The sequence below is a fragment of the Ranitomeya variabilis genome, chromosome 1 (assembly GCF_051348905.1).
Source record: "Ranitomeya variabilis isolate aRanVar5 chromosome 1, aRanVar5.hap1, whole genome shotgun sequence".
NCBI lineage: Eukaryota > Metazoa > Chordata > Amphibia > Anura > Dendrobatidae > Ranitomeya > Ranitomeya variabilis.
In genome coordinates this window covers 1150700063-1150718450 of record NC_135232.1, presented here as the reverse complement: position 1 = coordinate 1150718450, position 18388 = coordinate 1150700063, and the positions used below count along the sequence as shown (strand labels likewise).

The 18388-nt window shown below is 46.2% G+C and overlaps 1 long non-coding RNA gene across 2 annotated transcripts in view; it reads left to right on the top strand.

The window, feature by feature from the left end:
* LOC143793169 (uncharacterized) overlaps positions 1-18388 on the top strand; it is a 272931-nt gene that overhangs the window by 6744 nt on the left and 247799 nt on the right. For both annotated transcript variants that reach the window (XR_013220072.1, XR_013220069.1), the window contains exon 2: positions 1986-2497. This is a non-coding gene — a long non-coding RNA (uncharacterized LOC143793169). The remainder of the gene's footprint in view (positions 1-1985; positions 2498-18388) is intronic.

The following is an 18388-nucleotide window of genomic DNA, read 5'->3' as shown; positions in this document are numbered from 1 at the left end:
AAAAAAATATCCCCACAGATTCCTCTATGGTTGCTACCTTTTAATGGCTAACTGAAAGATGAAAAATAGCAAGCTTTCGAGTCTATTTAGGTCCATGCCTGATTTTCGAGACCTAAGCCCCTCGAAAGCTTGGTACTTTTTATCACCTTTTCATCACTGTCTCCATATTTTTTTCTCTTGTTCTCAATGCTTCAACATTATTTTTTGCAAGGTGTTGTATTTTAGATCATCTATGATACATAAATAGGGAAGGTCATGAATGTCTAATAGATGTGGGTCCTGCCACTGGTACCTTTCTCCATCTCCAGGAACAAGCTTTATACTGAGTGCATCTATTGGATCTAAAGTACTGTGGAAAAGTTTTAGACAGCTGTGAACAATGCTGTAAAGTAAGAATGCCTTGAGAAATAGAAATGTTAATAGTGTATTTTTAATCAATTAACAAAATTCACAGTAAATGATCAAAAGAGAATTCAAATGAACACTTTATGTGACTAGCCTTTGCCTTCAAAACAGCATCAATTCTTCTAGATACACTTGCACACGGTGGAACTCGGCAAGAGGTTGTGCCAAACATCTTGGAGAACTGAGCCCAGATCTTCTGTGTGTGAGGCTTGTGCAGATCCTTCTGTCTCTTCATGTGATCCCAGACAGACGGGATGATGTGAGATCAGAGCTCTGTGGGGGCCAGATGATCACTTCTGGGACTCCTAGTTCTTAATGACATATGATGGATGTTTTGTGTTGTCCGTCTACAGAATAAATTTGGAGCCAGATTCCTCTCTGATTGAATTGAATGATAGGTAATTATCTGCCTGTATTTTCACCATTATTCCTGACCAAATCCCCAAACTTGCCAGGACCCTCCACCGAACTTGACTGCAGACCCTCATTATTGTGCCGATCTCCAGCCATTCAGAGGACAGACTGCCTTCTGTTACAGCCAAATATTTCACATTTTAACTTATCTGTCCAGATCTCCATTTTTCTTCACTCAAGTTTCTAGGTTTATGTACATAGTTGAGTCACTTGGTCTTGATTCCATGTGAAAGGCATGGTTATTAGCCCCAGTTCCTTCATGAAGACCACTTCTGACCAGACTTTTCCAAATAGTAGATGGGTATAACTTAGACCTACTGGTTGCTGCCGATGTCGAATTGATGCCACTGCTGGACATCTGCTGAGAAGTAAGCATGATGAGTCTTTCATGTGCTGCACTAAGTTCTCTTGGCCAATCACTGCTTCTATATTCCCCAACTATGCCAATTTCTTGGGACTTCTTTAAGGTGTTTGTTTAGTACATTTTGAACCCACATCTGCTTTGAAATAGTTGCCTGCAAGAGACCTATCTGATGCAGTATAAGAACCTTGCGTCTTATTGCTATGCTCAGTCTTGCTATAAAGAGACGGTTTTCCACAACCTTATCTTTGTTGAAGAGTTTGTTTGTTCCTCACCCAGTTTTAAGTCTCCAATCCAGCTTTTTCTGTAATTGACTGTATTTCAACCCCACTTATGAAAATGATGATTATCACTTGTTTGGTATAATTGGTTACTCATGCCCTTGATTATAATCCTGCAAATCCCTGCCTTTGCGCAAGTCAACCTAGAAGAACAAATGAAGGAAAAGTGCAGTCACCAAATACTAACGGGATTTAGATTTCCCTTTTGTTCATTCACTTTGCAGTTTGTTAATTGATTAAAAATAAATGACTAACACTTTTTTTTTTTACAGCACTGTTACCTTGTAGCATTTCATACACCTGTCTAAAATGTTTGCACAGTACCGTGAATGTTTTGTATTTTGTACTGTTGCGATACAACTCCTGGGACTTTGGACTTGATGGACTTTTAAGACTTTTTCAGAACTTAGCAATGTTTTTTGACATCTCCGTAAAAACATTTCTATATCCTGAGCATTCTCGTCTTTCTTTTCTAACTCTCTGTTCCTCTCTTTCCTTTATCTATACGACTCTACACTTCTTAGCTCACTTTCTGAACTCATCGAGTAAAATCATTTTCTGGGAGCTCCTCCAAACAGAAACACTTACCTTTCAAATCAAAGACTTCACCATGGATTTACCGGCAAACGAGCTTTGGTCACGTTGGATTACAATTATTTGGTGGAACTGCTTTGCAATTTGCGTAGCTTTGTTTCTGTCACTCGGAGCGGAGGAATCGCTGGAAGAAGGAATAAGTAGTGGATCTAGTGCTAACATCATTTTTGAAGACCTTGGATAAATGATAAGAACCTCACAAGAAGAACATCAAAAAGGATTGTCATCTTTTCGGAATTAAATGTATAAAGGCAACTAAATTCCAGGTTGGTTTGATCGTAAATAACAATTTGGCAAACCAAGAAGCCGCTACACTTTGTAAGTTTCTATGATTCCTGTAATTATTGGATACACCACTTTCATGAAACCTTTTGGCCACTGTCTGCACAAAGTGAATTCTAAACCACTCAATGGATTTGTACATTTTCAGAGCACGCGAGCGGTAAGTTGACATTTTTATGTTCCATAAATACAAATTACATTGAAATATTATGAAGAAATTCACAAATGTTTGTTTTTATTGTATAAAGAGACGGCAGAGCACTAGGACATACAATAGATAACCTCCGGCAAGGGCGGACTGGGACGGGTAGCAGAGGGGCAAATGCTCCCGGGCCGGTCCCCAAGCAGTTGTTAAGGGCCGCCAAGTCCTCTGCTGCTTTAGAGGCTGGGGCCGACACTGTACTTTAAAATGTATACATGTGCCGGCCGAGGCGGCCGCAGACAATACTCGCCTCACACTGACCTTCCTCCTCTCGCGGGAAAAGAGCTTCAGAGTTAACAGTGCGGGAGCTCAGACACTGTTGCACCTTTGTAAGTATGAGCCCCAGATAATAAAACCACTGAAGACCTGAGTATACAGACCCCTACACGGGAGCGATACTGTACCAGGTACAGGGCATCGCAAATATATATAGACATATATTGTATATACACTGTGTTCCAAATTATTATGCAAATTGGATTTAAGTTTCATAAAGATTTAATTGTTTTGTTTTTCAAATAAACTCGTGGATGGTATTGTGTCTCAGGGCTCAATGAATCACTGAAATCAATCTTAAACACATGTGATAATTAGTTTTCCAGGTGATTCTAATTAAAGGAAAACTACTCAAAAATGATGTTCCACATTATTATGCAGGTCACAGGTTTCAAGCAATATGGGAAATAAAAAGGATCTCTCTGCTGCTGAAAAGCATTAAATAGTGCAATGCCTTAGACAAGGTATGAAAAAATTAGATATTTCACGAAAACTTAAGAGTGATCATCATACTCTGATGAGATTTGTGACTGAAACAGAGCACAGACAGAGTTCATGCAGATAAAGGCATAATGAGGAAGTTTTCTGCCAGACAAATTCATTGGATTAAGAGAGCAGCTGCCAAAATACCATTACAAAGCAGCAAACAGATAACTGAAGCTGCCGGTGCCTCTGCAGTCCCTCGAACCTCAAGGTGTAGGCTCCTTCAAAGGCTTGCTGTGGTGCATAAACCTACTATTCGGCCACTCCTAAACAGTGTTCACAAGCAGAAACGGTTGCAGTGGGCCCACACATACATGAAGACTAATTTTCAAACAGTCTTGTTTACTGATGAGTGTCAAGCAACCCTGGATGGTCCAGATGGATGGAGTAGTGGATGGTTGGTGGATGGCCACCATGTCTTAACAAGGCTGTGATGTTAGCAAGGAGGTGGAGGAGTCATGTTTTGGGCTGGAATCATGGAGAACCAGCTGGTAGGGCCCTTTAAGGTTCCTGAAGGTGTGAAAATGACCTCAGCAAAGTATATAGAGTTTCTGACTGACAACTTTCTTCCATGGTCTAAAAAGCAGAAACATGCCTTCAGGAACAAAATTATCTTCATGCATGACAATGAATACCTCTGAGTAATTGGCTGCTATGGGCATAAAAGGAGATAAAGTCATGGTGTGGCCACCATCTTCCCCTGACCTCAACCCTAGAGAGAACCTTTGGAGTATCATCAAACAAAAGATCTATGAGGGTGGGAGGCAGTTCACATCCAAACAGCAGCTCTGGGAGGCTATTCTGACTTCATGCAAAGAAATACAAGCAGAAACTCTCCATAAACTCACAAGTTCAATGGATGCAAGAATTGTGAGGGTGATATCACAGAAGGGCTCCTATGTTAACATGTAACTTGGCCTGTTAGGAGGTTTTGGAGTTAAATAGCTTTTTTGTTCAGTGAATGTGACCTCCTAATGCTGCAAATTCCACAAATGAGCATTTTCAGTTCTTTAAAACATATCAAATGTTTAGGAATACTACTGTGCCTAATAATTTGGAACAGTGCATTTTGAGCTTTTATTCATTTTGGAGATTATACTGTTATCATTGGGAGGTTTCTTCAATAAAATTCGATGTATACTCTAACGGGTGATGACTTTTATTAGACTGACTGTCATTTGCACCAACCATTTAGGAAAATCCGAGAAAAATGTCATTTGCATAATAATTTGGAACATAGTGTATATACTGCCATCTAGCCAGGCTCCTGATCAGTACAGCGCATATCCCGCCTAATGTCAGTGCACAGTACAGTACATATTGTGCTGGTATATGATACATGGTGATACGGACATCAGATGTTATACAGCATACACATTGTTCTATGTATATAGATATATATCACAGTGTGTATACTGTATAACATCTGATGTCTGTGTATCATCATACCAGTACACCTTTATATTGTATCTATACCAGTCACGTATTACCTTGTACGCTGTATGTCGTATATTGTGCGCACAGACATCCAACATTATATGTTAAATACAGACTATACTATACATGACATCGTATGGCTGTAGTCACAGAATATCATATACTAGCCATTGACTTTGATGGTCAGACATAGTATAAATGTAGTGCCCCCACCGCCGCAGGGCCGAGGGGTACCCGGTACCGGGCCTGTGAGTCTCTGCTCTGGGGTTGTCACGGTGGCTAGGCCCGGTCCGTGACCCTGCTGGTGGGGAGGCGACGTACAGTGAATGATAGATAAGGATGGTGATGCGGTGTAGTGCCGGACGCGGTAAAATAACGAGGACACCAGGTTGCAGTCTCTTTACCTCTTTACTGAAGATCTCTGGGTCCTCAGTCCGGAATACGGTTCACCAGGCTGCGCAAGTCCGGCCGGTCCAATGGCACCTCCAGAGTTCTCTTAACAGGTGGAAATCTGTGCCTTCCTGCTAGCGCTATGTGTTGCGGTCCTTCCCTGCTGTGCTTACGGAAAGTCCCCACAACTGTTGTGTCTGTTTCTTAAGTTCCCTCACAACTCGATTAGATGATGTTCTGCTAATCTTCCGTCCCTCCTGATGTTACGGTTAGGACGGCACCCGTATGACGGGTAGGCTCGGAGCTCTTCCGGGACCCTAGAGTCGCCCCTCTCCACAAGTTGCCCCCTATGTCTTCTTGGTGATTTAGGTGAGACAGCCCGCCTATGACTGACTGTCCTGCCGTTGGTTTGAAGTATTGCTTGAAGCTAGATTAATAAATACTTCCTCGGCGTTCCGGCCGCCGGTTGTGCGCCTCAGTAGAATGTTGCCTCGGTCTCACAGCACGACTCCTACTGGTATTCTCCTTGTTGCTTTGATCTCGTTTCTCACTCAGCACAATAAATCTCGCTTCTAATCCTTCCTTGGGCACCGCCGCTATACTGAGCAGGCACGGTCCCGTTACGTTCTCTTCAATTGCCAGGCCTCTGTCAGGATCCCACCCCCGACAGGGGCCCTACTGAATCTTCCCCCACAACACCCTCTGCCACAAGGTGTTGCCTGGTTCCAACTCAGTCAGCTTTCTGATCGAACTTCCTGCCTGACCCCCAGTTTTACCAGTATGTGAGGAGTGGCCTAATGAATAGAACCCTTAGCTCCCCCCGGAGGCCCGGCTGTTAAATGTATTGGTGTCTGTGATACCTGGTCAGATGAACTCCTTCAGTGCCATCAGACGTACCATAGCTCCCCTTAGTGGCGGAGCCACAGTACTGCAACGACCAGGACTCTGGGGCGCTGCATAAACATGCTTATGTCTGACTCTCATTACATCAGGTGAATACTTAAGTTTCTGACAGCAATTCTGCTCTTGTATCTATGCTATGATCTTACTTATGATTATATATATATATACACATATAGTAATCTTAGCTGAGTTCCCATATGAATGTACTAAACTTTGCTTTATGGTGCTCATATTTACTGTAGTTATTTGGGTTTGTTCTCTTATTTATGTAGTAACATAGTAACATAGTTATTAAGGTTGAAGGAAGACTTTAAGTCCATCTAGTCCAACCCATAGCCTAACCTAACATGCCCTAACATGTTGATCCAGGGGAAGGCAAAAATACCCCATGTGGCACAGAGTAAGCGCCACCATGGGGAAAAAAATTCCTTCCCGACCCCACATACGGCAATCAGACTAGTTCCCTGGATCAACGCCCCATCAAGGAATCTAGTGTATATACCCTGTAATATTATACTGTAGCGCCCCCACTACCGCAGGGCCGAGGGGTACCCGGTACCGGGCCTCTGAGTCTCTGCTCTGGGGTTGTCACGGTGGCTAGACCCCGGTCCGTGACCCTGCCGAGGGGCGCACAGTTCAATAATAGATGTGGATGGTGGTAGTGGTGTGGTGTAGTGCCGGTCGCGGTAAATAACGAGGACATCAGGTTGCAGTCTCTTTACCTCTTTACTGAAGATCTCTGGGTCCTCAGTCCGGAATACGGTTCACCAGGCTGCGCAAGTCCGGCCGGTCCAATGGCACCTCCAGAGTTCTCTTTGCAGGTGGAAATCTGTGCCTTCCCGCTAGCGCTATGTGTTGTGGTCCTCCCCTGCTGTGCTTACGGGATAGTACCCCACAACTGTTGTGTCTGTTTCTGATGTTCCCTCACAACTCGTTTGGATGATGTTCTTCTCCTCCGTCCCTCCCTGATGTTCTGGTTAGGACGGCACCCGTATGACGAGTAGGCTCGGAGCTCTTCCGGGACCCTAGAGTCGCCCCTCTCCTAGTGTGCCCCCCATGTCTTCATAGGTGATGTATGTTAGACAGCCCGCCTGAGACTGACTGTCCTGCCGTGGTTTGAAGTATTGCTTGGAGCTAGATATATAAATACTCCCTCGGCGTTCCGGCCGCCGGTTGTGCGCCTCAGTAGGATGTTGCCTCGGTCTTACAGCACGACTCCTACTGGTATTTCTCCTCTTGCTTTGATCTCGTTTCTCACTCAGCACAATATATCTCGCTTCTAATCCTTTCTTAGGGCACCGCCGCTATGCTGAGCAGGCGCGGTCCCGTGACGTTCTTCCTTGTTGCCAGGCCTCTGTCAGGGTCCCAAACCTGACAGGGACCCTACCGAATCTTCCCCCACAACACCCTCTGCCACAAGGTGTTGCCTGGTTCCAACCCAGTCAGCTTTCTGACTAACTTCCTGCCTGACCCCCAGTTTACCCACACGGTGAGGAGTGGCCTAATAAATAGCACCCTTAGCTCCCCCTGGAGGCCCGACTGTGAAATGTATTGGTGTATGTGATACCTGGTCAGATGAACTCCTTCAGTGCCATCAGACGTACCATAGCCCCCCTTAGCGGCGGAGCCACAGTACTGCAACGACCAGGACTCTGGGGCGCTGCAATACTTTTCCAGAAAGGTATCCAGTCCCCTCTTAAATTTAAGTAATGACTCACTCATTACAACATCATACGGCAGAGAGTTCCATAGTCTCACTGCTCTTACAGTAAAGAATCCGCATCTGTTATTATGCTTAAACCTTTTTTCCTCCAGACGTAGAGGATGCCCCCTTGTCCCTGTCTCAGGCCTATGATTAAAAAGATCATCAGAAAGGTCTTTGTACTGTCCTCTCATATATTTATACATTAAAATGAGATCACCCCTTAGTCTTCGTTTTTCCAAACTAAATAGCCCCAAGTGTAATAACCTATCTTGGTATTGCAGACCCCCCAGTCCTCTAATAACCTTGGTCGCTCTTCTCTGCACCCGCTCCAGTTCAGCTATGTCTTTCTTATACACCGGAGACCAGAACTGTGCACAGTATTCTAAGTGTGGTCGCACTAGTGACTTGTATAGAGGTAAAATTATGTTCTCCTCATGAGCATCTATGCCTCTTTTAATGCATCCCATTATTTTATTTGCCTTTGTAGCAGCTGCCTGACACTGACCACTGAATCTGAGTTTGTCATCCACCCATACACCCAGGTCTTTTTCATTGACGGTTTTGCCCAGAGTTTTAGAATTAAGCACATAGTTATACATCTTATTACTTCTACCCAAGTGCATGACCTTACATTTATCCCCATTAAAGATCATTTGCCATTTATCAGCCCAAGCTTCTAGTTTACATAAATCATCCTGTAATATAAAATTGTCCTCCTCTGTATTGATTACCCTGCAGAGTTTAGTGTCATCTGCAAATATTTAAATTCTACTCTGAGTGCCCCCTACAAGGTCATTAATAAATATGTTAAACAGAAGAGGGCCCAATACTGACCCCTGTGGTACCTCACTACTAACCGCGACCCAGTCCGAGTGTGCTCCATTAATAATCACCCTTTGTTTCCTATCCCTGAGCCAGCTCTCAACCCACTTGCACATATTTTCCCCTATCCCCATTATTCTCATTTTATGTAACAACCTTTTGTGTGGCACCCTATCAAAAGCTTTTGAAAAGTCCATATACACTATATCCACTGGGTTCCCTTGGTCCAGTCCGGAACTTACCTCTTCATAGAAGCTGATCAGATTAGTCTGACATGAACGGTCCCTAGTAAACCCGTGCTGATACTGGGTCATGAGGTTATTCCTCTTCAGATACTCCAGTATAGCATCCCTTAGAATGCCCTCCCTCCAGGATTTTACCCACAGTAGAGGTTAAGCTTACTGGCCTATAATTACCGAGTTCAGTTTTTGTCCCCTTTTTGAATATTGGCACCACATTTGCTATACGCCAGTCCTGTGGTACAGACCCTGTTATTATGGAGTCTTTACAGATTAAAAATAATGGTCTATCAATGACTGTACTTAATTCCTGCAGTACTCGGGGGTGTATCCCATCCGGGCCCGGAGATTTGTCAATTTTAGCGATTTTTAGACACCGCTGTACTTCCTGCTGGGTTAAGTAGGTGACATTTAATGGGGAATTTTTATCACTAGTCATATTGGCTGCCATGGGATTTTCTTTTGTAAATACTGATGAAAAAAAGTCATTTAGGATATTGGCTTTTTCCTCATCCTCATCCACCATTTCACCCAGACCCAAGTAAACTTGGTTCTGTTCTCATATCTTTGTAGTAAGCTTGGTTGTGTTCCTGTACTTTTGAAGCTCAGTTCTGTTCCCATATTTAGTAAGATGGCTCCTGTTCTTCTATATAGTAAGCTTGGTTCTGTTCTGGTATCTATGTACTAAGCGTGATTTTGTTCCTGTATCTATGTAGCAAGATTGGTCCTCTTCCCATTTCTATGTAGTAAACTTGGTTCTGTTCTCATATCTTTGTAGTAAGCTTGGTTGTGTTCCCTTACTTTTGAAGTAAGCTCAGTTCTGTTCCCATATTTAGTAAGATGGCTCCTGTTCCTCTATGTAGTAAGCTTGGTTCTGTTCTGGTATCTATGTACTAAGCGTGATTTTGTTCCTGTATCTATCTAGTAAGTTTGGTCCTCTTCCCATTTCTATGTAGTAAACTTGGTTCTGTTCCCAGATCTTTGTAGTAAGCTTGGTTGTGTTCCTGTACTTTTGAAGTAAGCTCAGTTCTGTTCCCATATTTAGTAAGATGGCTCCTGTTCCTCTATGTAGTAAGCTTGGTTCTGTTCTGGTATCTATGTATTAAGCATGATTTTGATCCTGTATCTATGTAGCAAGATTGGTCCTCTTCCCATTTCTATGTAGTAAACTTTGGCATGTTCTCACATCAAGGTAGTAAGCTCAGTTATGCTTCTATATCTATGTAAATATTGGTAATAAACAGAAATGGTAGCATGATCAATGTAATACTATATTACTGGTAAGTTCTTGAAGAATATCCATAATGCTACCTTATATTAAGACTATAAAAGACAAACCGTCATAGATTAGACATAATACAAAGGAGAACAAAAAAGAGAATGATTCTTATATTATTATTATTCTCACCCTGCCAATTGGCTTTAATGGATGGGATATAAAGAGACAAACGGATAGTACAGAGATTCCTATATATACATAGGTCTATATAACAGCTCCTCCCCTGTGCACCCCGTGCACAATTGTACCGCACACATGCACTTTTCTTGCTCCCCTCACCTGTATGTAGTATTTTTCTAATAACATTGATATACTTTTTTGAACCACACTATAGTGACAAAAGCTCGTGGGCATGTTTGATGTATCAGTGAAAAAATCCCAGAACAATCCGGCCACAGTCACTGCCTGGGTGCAATGATAAATGTTCACATGATGGGGATGATCTAATCATTGTTGGCTCAGTGCAGCCCATGGGCCCCGGCTGTGTGATCACTGCCCCAGGCTTTGCCAGCCGGCCCCTGACTGCCGGGATTCCCACCAAATGCTAATGTTATGTTCTGTCCTCATCAGTGTTTTCCCCTCCATCAGGTTATTTCTTTCCCTCGCTCATTTAGTGCTATTATATTCCACAGCTTTATAGACACCATCGCTGTCCCCATCGGGGCTCACAATCTCATTTCCTATCAGTATGTCTTTGGACCATGGGAGGAAACCCACACAAACACGGGGAGAACATACAAACTCCTTACAGATGTCGTCCTTGTTGGGATTTGAACCCAGGACCTCAGCGCTGCAAGGCTGCAGTGCTAACCACCTCCTCCACTACCGCCTCGACCAATCAGCGACGTGCACAGTATCGACGTAGATGTCATAATGGTTGCCATGGCGATGATGATGTCATAAAGGTTGCCTCGACCAATCAGTGACAGGCACAGTCTGCCGCGAATTCTGGAATCATCATTGTCCATATACTACGGGGACATGCATATTCTAGAATACCCGATGCGTTAGAATCGGGCCACAATCTAGTAATAATAATAACCACTGAGCCACCACATAATAATAACCACGGAGCCACCACATAATAATAACCACTGAGCCACCACATAATAATAACCACTGAGCCATCACATAATAATAACCACTGAGCCATCATGCTGCCAATTTCTCCCAGCAGCCACTGTTCAGGTTGCTGTGGCCCTGAAAAAATGGTTGCTTGGTCCTATTGGTCTTGGAATTAATGCAGGTTTCCAAAGATCAAATCCCCAGAAGCCTTAATGTAATGGAAATTCCAAGCAAGACATTATAAGAAAGGAATACTTTTTTAAATGGTTGGCCAACTAAGAAAACCCATTTACTCCAATGTTATTAAGCGAGGGGGTATAGAGGAGGGTCTTCAATTCTTGGAAAGAGTGGAGAGCAGTAATAAAGAGCATCAATCTCTTTGCAGGACCTGTGCTCTTCTGCATTTGACAGATAACCCATTGTGTAATATTGGTGTAATACTTTATTTCTCCTGCGGGGGCACTGCAGGAAAACCAAACACTACCACGTGTACCCAGGTAATCGATGGGGGCTCTAGCAGGTGGAAACTGCTGCTTGGACGTCCTACTATCATCTGTTATCATCGTGAGAAGCCCCATTGTTTATAGGAGCGCATTTAAATTAAAAGAATATCCATAAAATGCAAAACAATTCTGTAGCAGATCCCAATTCTGGCTGATGGCTAATATAGATGTGTTTATCAGTAAGTGCCCCCTTCCTGTTATTTCATCTATTTGTCCTATTAGAGGTAAGGCTTGGGGTTATCTGAGAGTGGCGTACAGGCCGAGGATGTCTGCCCACAATCACAGCCGGGATTAATGATTGTTGGTGTGAAAGGATCAGTGATGCCGAGAACCGGGGAAGTCTCACAAATGGTGGAAGTGCGGTTCTCACAGAATTTACATTTTTCAACCCTGAGTGAGTATTAAGTGACAGTGACGCTCGTCAGAGGTGAGATATATTAGGCACTTGTCAGGGGTGGGGTATATTAGGCACTTGTCAGGGGTGGGGTATATTAGGCACTTGTCAGGGGTGGGGTATATTAGGCACTTGTCAGGGGTGGGGTATATTAGGCACTTGTCAGGGGTGGGGTATATTAGGTACTTGTCAGGGGTGGGGTATATTAGGCACTTGTCAGGGGTGGGGTATATTAGGCACTTGTCAGGGGTGGGGTATATTAGGCGCTTGTCAGGGGTGGGGTATATTAGGCACTTGTCAGGGGTGGGGTATATTAGGCACTTGTCAGGGGTGGGGTATATTAGGCACTTGTCAGGGGTGGGGTATATTAGGCACTTGTCAGGGGTGGGGTATATTAGGCACTTGTCAGGGGTGGGGTATATTAGGCACTTGTCAGGGGTGGGGTATATTAGGCACTTGTCAGGGGTGGGGTATATTAGGCACTTGTCAGGGTTGGGGTATATTAGGCACTTGTCAGGGGTGGGGTATATTAGGTGCTGGTCAGGGGTGGGGTATATTAGGCACTTGTCAGGGGTGGGGTATATTAGGTACTTGTCAGGGTTGGGGTATATTGGGCACTTGTCAGGGGTTGGGTATATTAGGCACTTGTCAGGGGTGGTGTATATTAGGCGCTGGTCAGGGGTGGGGTATATTAGGCACTTGTCAGGGGTGGGGTATATTAGGCACTTGTCAGGGGTGGGGTATATTAGGCACTTGTCAGGGGTGGGGTATATTAGGCACTTGTCAGGGGTGGGGTATATTAGGCACTTGTCAGGGGTGGGGTATATTAGGCACTTGTCAGGGGTGGGGTATATTAGGCACTTGTCAGGGGTTGGGTATATTAGGCACTTGTCAGGGGTGGGGTATATTAGGCACTTGTCAGGGGTGGGGTATATTAGGCACTTGTCAGGGGTGGGGTATATTAGGTACTTGTCAGGGGTGGGGTATATTAGGCACTTGTCAGGGGTGGGGTATATTAGGCACTTGTCAGGGGTGGGGTATATTAGGCGCTTGTCAGGGGTGGGGTATATTAGGCACTTGTCAGGGGTGGGGTATATTAGGCACTTGTCAGGGGTGGGGTATATTAGGCACTTGTCAGGGGTGGGGTATATTAGGCACTTGTCAGGGGTGGGGTATATTAGGCACTTGTCAGGGGTGGGGTATATTAGGCACTTGTCAGGGGTGGGGTATATTAGGCACTTGTCAGGGGTGGGGTATATTAGGCACTTGTCAGGGTTGGGGTATATTAGGCACTTGTCAGGGGTGGGGTATATTAGGTGCTGGTCAGGGGTGGGGTATATTAGGCACTTGTCAGGGGTGGGGTATATTAGGTACTTGTCAGGGTTGGGGTATATTGGGCACTTGTCAGGGGTTGGGTATATTAGGCACTTGTCAGGGGTGGTGTATATTAGGCGCTGGTCAGGGGTGGGGTATATTAGGCACTTGTCAGGGGTGGGGTATATTAGGCACTTGTCAGGGGTGGGGTATATTAGGCACTTGTCAGGGGTGGGGTATATTAGGCACTTGTCAGGGGTGGGGTATATTAGGCACTTGTCAGGGGTGGGGTATATTAGGCACTTGTCAGGGGTGAGATAGATTAGGTGCTTGTCAGGGGTGGTGTATATTAGGCACTTGTCAGGGGTGGGGTATATTAGGCACTTGTCAGGGGTTGGGTATATTAGGCACTTGTCAGGGGTGGGGTATATTAGGCACTTGTCAGGGGTGGGGTATATTAGGCACTTGTCAGGGGTGGGGTATATTAGGTACTTGTCAGGGGTGGGGTATATTAGGCACTTGTCAGGGGTGGGGTATATTAGGCACTTGTCAGGGGTGGGGTATATTAGGCGCTTGTCAGGGGTGGGGTATATTAGGCACTTGTCAGGGGTGGGGTATATTAGGCACTTGTCAGGGGTGGGGTATATTAGGCACTTGTCAGGGGTGGGGTATATTAGGCACTTGTCAGGGGTGGGGTATATTAGGCACTTGTCAGGGGTGGGGTATATTAGGCACTTGTCAGGGGTGGGGTATATTAGGCACTTGTCAGGGGTGGGGTATATTAGGCACTTGTCAGGGTTGGGGTATATTAGGCACTTGTCAGGGGTGGGGTATATTAGGTGCTGGTCAGGGGTGGGGTATATTAGGCACTTGTCAGGGGTGGGGTATATTAGGTACTTGTCAGGGTTGGGGTATATTGGGCACTTGTCAGGGGTTGGGTATATTAGGCACTTGTCAGGGGTGGTGTATATTAGGCGCTGGTCAGGGGTGGGGTATATTAGGCACTTGTCAGGGGTGGGGTATATTAGGCACTTGTCAGGGGTGGGGTATATTAGGCACTTGTCAGGGGTGGGGTATATTAGGCACTTGTCAGGGGTGGGGTATATTAGGCACTTGTCAGGGGTGGGGTATATTAGGCACTTGTCAGGGGTGGGGTATATTAGGCACTTGTCAGGGGTGAGATAGATTAGGTGCTTGTCAGGGGTGGTGTATATTAGGCACTTGTCAGGGGTGGGGTATATTAGGCACTTGTCAGGGGTTGGGTATATTAGGCACTTGTCAGGGGTGGGGTATATTAGGCACTTGTCAGGGGTGGGGTATATTAGGCACTTGTCAGGGGTGGGGTATATTAGGTACTTGTCAGGGGTGGGGTATATTAGGCACTTGTCAGGGGTGGGGTATATTAGGCACTTGTCAGGGGTGGGGTATATTAGGCGCTTGTCAGGGGTGGGGTATATTAGGCACTTGTCAGGGGTGGGGTATATTAGGCACTTGTCAGGGGTGGGGTATATTAGGCACTTGTCAGGGGTGGGGTATATTAGGCACTTGTCAGGGGTGGGGTATATTAGGCACTTGTCAGGGGTGGGGTATATTAGGCACTTGTCAGGGGTGGGGTATATTAGGCACTTGTCAGGGGTGGGGTATATTAGGCACTTGTCAGGGTTGGGGTATATTAGGCACTTGTCAGGGGTGGGGTATATTAGGTGCTGGTCAGGGGTGGGGTATATTAGGCACTTGTCAGGGGTGGGGTATATTAGGTACTTGTCAGGGTTGGGGTATATTGGGCACTTGTCAGGGGTTGGGTATATTAGGCACTTGTCAGGGGTGGTGTATATTAGGCGCTGGTCAGGGGTGGGGTATATTAGGCACTTGTCAGGGGTGGGGTATATTAGGCACTTGTCAGGGGTGGGGTATATTAGGCACTTGTCAGGGGTGGGGTATATTAGGCACTTGTCAGGGGTGGGGTATATTAGGCACTTGTCAGGGGTGGGGTATATTAGGCACTTGTCAGGGGTGGGGTATATTAGGCACTTGTCAGGGGTGAGATAGATTAGGTGCTTGTCAGGGGTGGTGTATATTAGGCACTTGTCAGGGGTGGGGTATATTAGGCACTTGTCAGGGGTTGGGTATATTAGGCACTTGTCAGGGGTGGGGTATATTAGGCACTTGTCAGGGGTGGGGTATATTAGGCACTTGTCAGGGGTGGGGTATATTAGGTACTTGTCAGGGGTGGGGTATATTAGGCACTTGTCAGGGGTGGGGTATATTAGGCACTTGTCAGGGGTGGGGTATATTAGGCGCTTGTCAGGGGTGGGGTATATTAGGCACTTGTCAGGGGTGGGGTATATTAGGCACTTGTCAGGGGTGGGGTATATTAGGCACTTGTCAGGGGTGGGGTATATTAGGCACTTGTCAGGGGTGGGGTATATTAGGCACTTGTCAGGGGTGGGGTATATTAGGCACTTGTCAGGGGTGGGGTATATTAGGCACTTGTCAGGGGTGGGGTATATTAGGCACTTGTCAGGGTTGGGGTATATTAGGCACTTGTCAGGGGTGGGGTATATTAGGTGCTGGTCAGGGGTGGGGTATATTAGGCACTTGTCAGGGGTGGGGTATATTAGGTACTTGTCAGGGTTGGGGTATATTGGGCACTTGTCAGGGGTTGGGTATATTAGGCACTTGTCAGGGGTGGTGTATATTAGGCGCTGGTCAGGGGTGGGGTATATTAGGCACTTGTCAGGGGTGGGGTATATTAGGCACTTGTCAGGGGTGGGGTATATTAGGCACTTGTCAGGGGTGGGGTATATTAGGCACTTGTCAGGGGTGGGGTATATTAGGCACTTGTCAGGGGTGGGGTATATTAGGCACTTGTCAGGGGTGGGGTATATTAGGCACTTGTCAGGGGTGGGGTATATTAGGCACTTGTCAGGGGTGGGGTATATTAGGCACTTGTCAGGGGTGAGATAGATTAGGTGCTTGTCAGGGGTGGTGTATATTAGGCACTTGTCAGGGGTGGGGTATATTAGGCACTTGTCAGGGGTTGGGTATATTAGGCACTTGTCAGGGGTGGGGTATATTAGGCACTTGTCAGGGGTGGGGTATATTAGGCACTTGTCAGGGGTGGGGTATATTAGGCACTTGTCAGGGGTGGGGTATATTAGGCGCTGGTCAGGGGTGGGGTATATTAGGCACTTGTCAGGGGTGGGGTATATTAGGCACTTGTCAGGGGTGGGGTATATTAGGCACTTGTCAGGGGTGGGGTATATTAGGCGCTGGTCAGGGGTGGGGTATATTAGGCACTTGTCAGGGGTGGGGTATATTAGGCACTTGTCAGGGGTGGGGTATATTAGGCACTTGTCAGGGGTGGGGTATATTAGGCACTTGTCACGGGTGGGGTATATTAGGCACTTGTCAGGGGTGGGGTATATTAGGCACTTGTCAGGGGTGGGGTATATTAGGCACTTGTCAGGGGTGGGGTATATTAGGCGCTGGTCAGGGGTGGGGTATATTAGGTACTTGTCAGGGGTGGGGTATATTAGGCACTTGTCAGGGGTGGGGTATATTAGGCACTTGTCAGGGGTGGGGTATATTAGGCACTTGTCAGGGGTGGGGTATATTAGGCACTTGTCAGGGGTGGGGTATATTAGGCGCTGGTCAGGGGTGGGGTATATTAGGCACTTGTCAGGGGTGGGGTATATTAGGCACTTGTCAGGGGTGGGGTATATTAGGCACTTGTCAGGGGTGGGGTATATTAGGCGCTGGTCAGGGGTGGGGTATATTAGGCACTTGTCAGGGGTGGGGTATATTAGGCACTTGTCAGGGGTGGGGTATATTAGGCACTTGTCAGGGGTGGGGTATATTAGGCACTTGTCAGGGGTGGGGTATATTAGGCACTTGTCAGGGGTGGGGTATATTAGGCGCTGGTCAGGGGTGGGGTATATTAGGTACTTGTCAGGGGTGGGGTATATTAGGTACTTGTCAGGGGTGGGGTATATTAGGCACTTGTCAGGGGTGGGGTATATTAGGCACTTGTCAGGGGTGGGGTATATTAGGCACTTGTCAGGGGTGGGGTATATTAGGCGCTGGTCAGGGGTGGGGTATATTAGGCACTTGTCAGGGGTGGGGTATATTAGGCACTTGTCAGGGGTGGGGTATATTAGGCGCTGGTCAGGGGTGGGGTATATTAGGTACTTGTCAGGGGTGGGGTATATTAGGTACTTGTCAGGGGTGGAGTATATTAGGCACTTGTCAGGGGTGGGGTATATTAGGCACTTGTCAGGGGTGGGGTATATTAGGCACTTGTCAGGGGTGGGGTATATTAGGCACTTGTCAGGGGTGGGGTATATTAGGCACTTGTCAGGGCTGGTGTATATTAGGCACTTGTCAGGGGTGGGGTATATTAGGCACTTGTCAGAGGTGGGGTATATTAGGCACTTGTCAGGGGTGGGGTATATTAGGCACTGGTCAGGGGTGGGGTATATTAGGCACTTGTCAGGGGTGGGGTATATTAGGCACTTGTCAGGGGTGGGGTATATTAGGCACTTGTCAGGGGTGGGGTATATTAGGCACTTGTCAGGGGTGGGGTATATTAGGCACTTGTCAGGGGTGGGGTATATTAGGCACTTGTCAGGGGTGGGGTATATTAGGCGCTGGTCAGGGGTGGGGTATATTAGGCACTTGACAGGGGTGGGGTATATTAGGCACTTGTCAGGGGTGGGGTATATTAGGCACTTGTCAGGGGTGGGGTATATTAGGCACTTGTCAGGGGTGGGGTATATTAGGCACTTGTCAGGGGTGGGGTATATTAGGCACTTGTCAGGGGTGGGGTATATTAGGCACTTGTCAGGGGTGGTGTATATTAGGTGCTGGTCAGGGGTGGGGTATATTAGGCGCTTGTCAGGGGTGGGGTATATTAGGCACTTGTCAGGGGTGGGTTATATTAGGCACTTGTCAGGGGTGGGGTATATTAGGCACTTGTCAGGGGTGGGGTATATTAGGCACTTGTCAGGGGTGGTGTATATTAGGCACTTGTCAGGGGT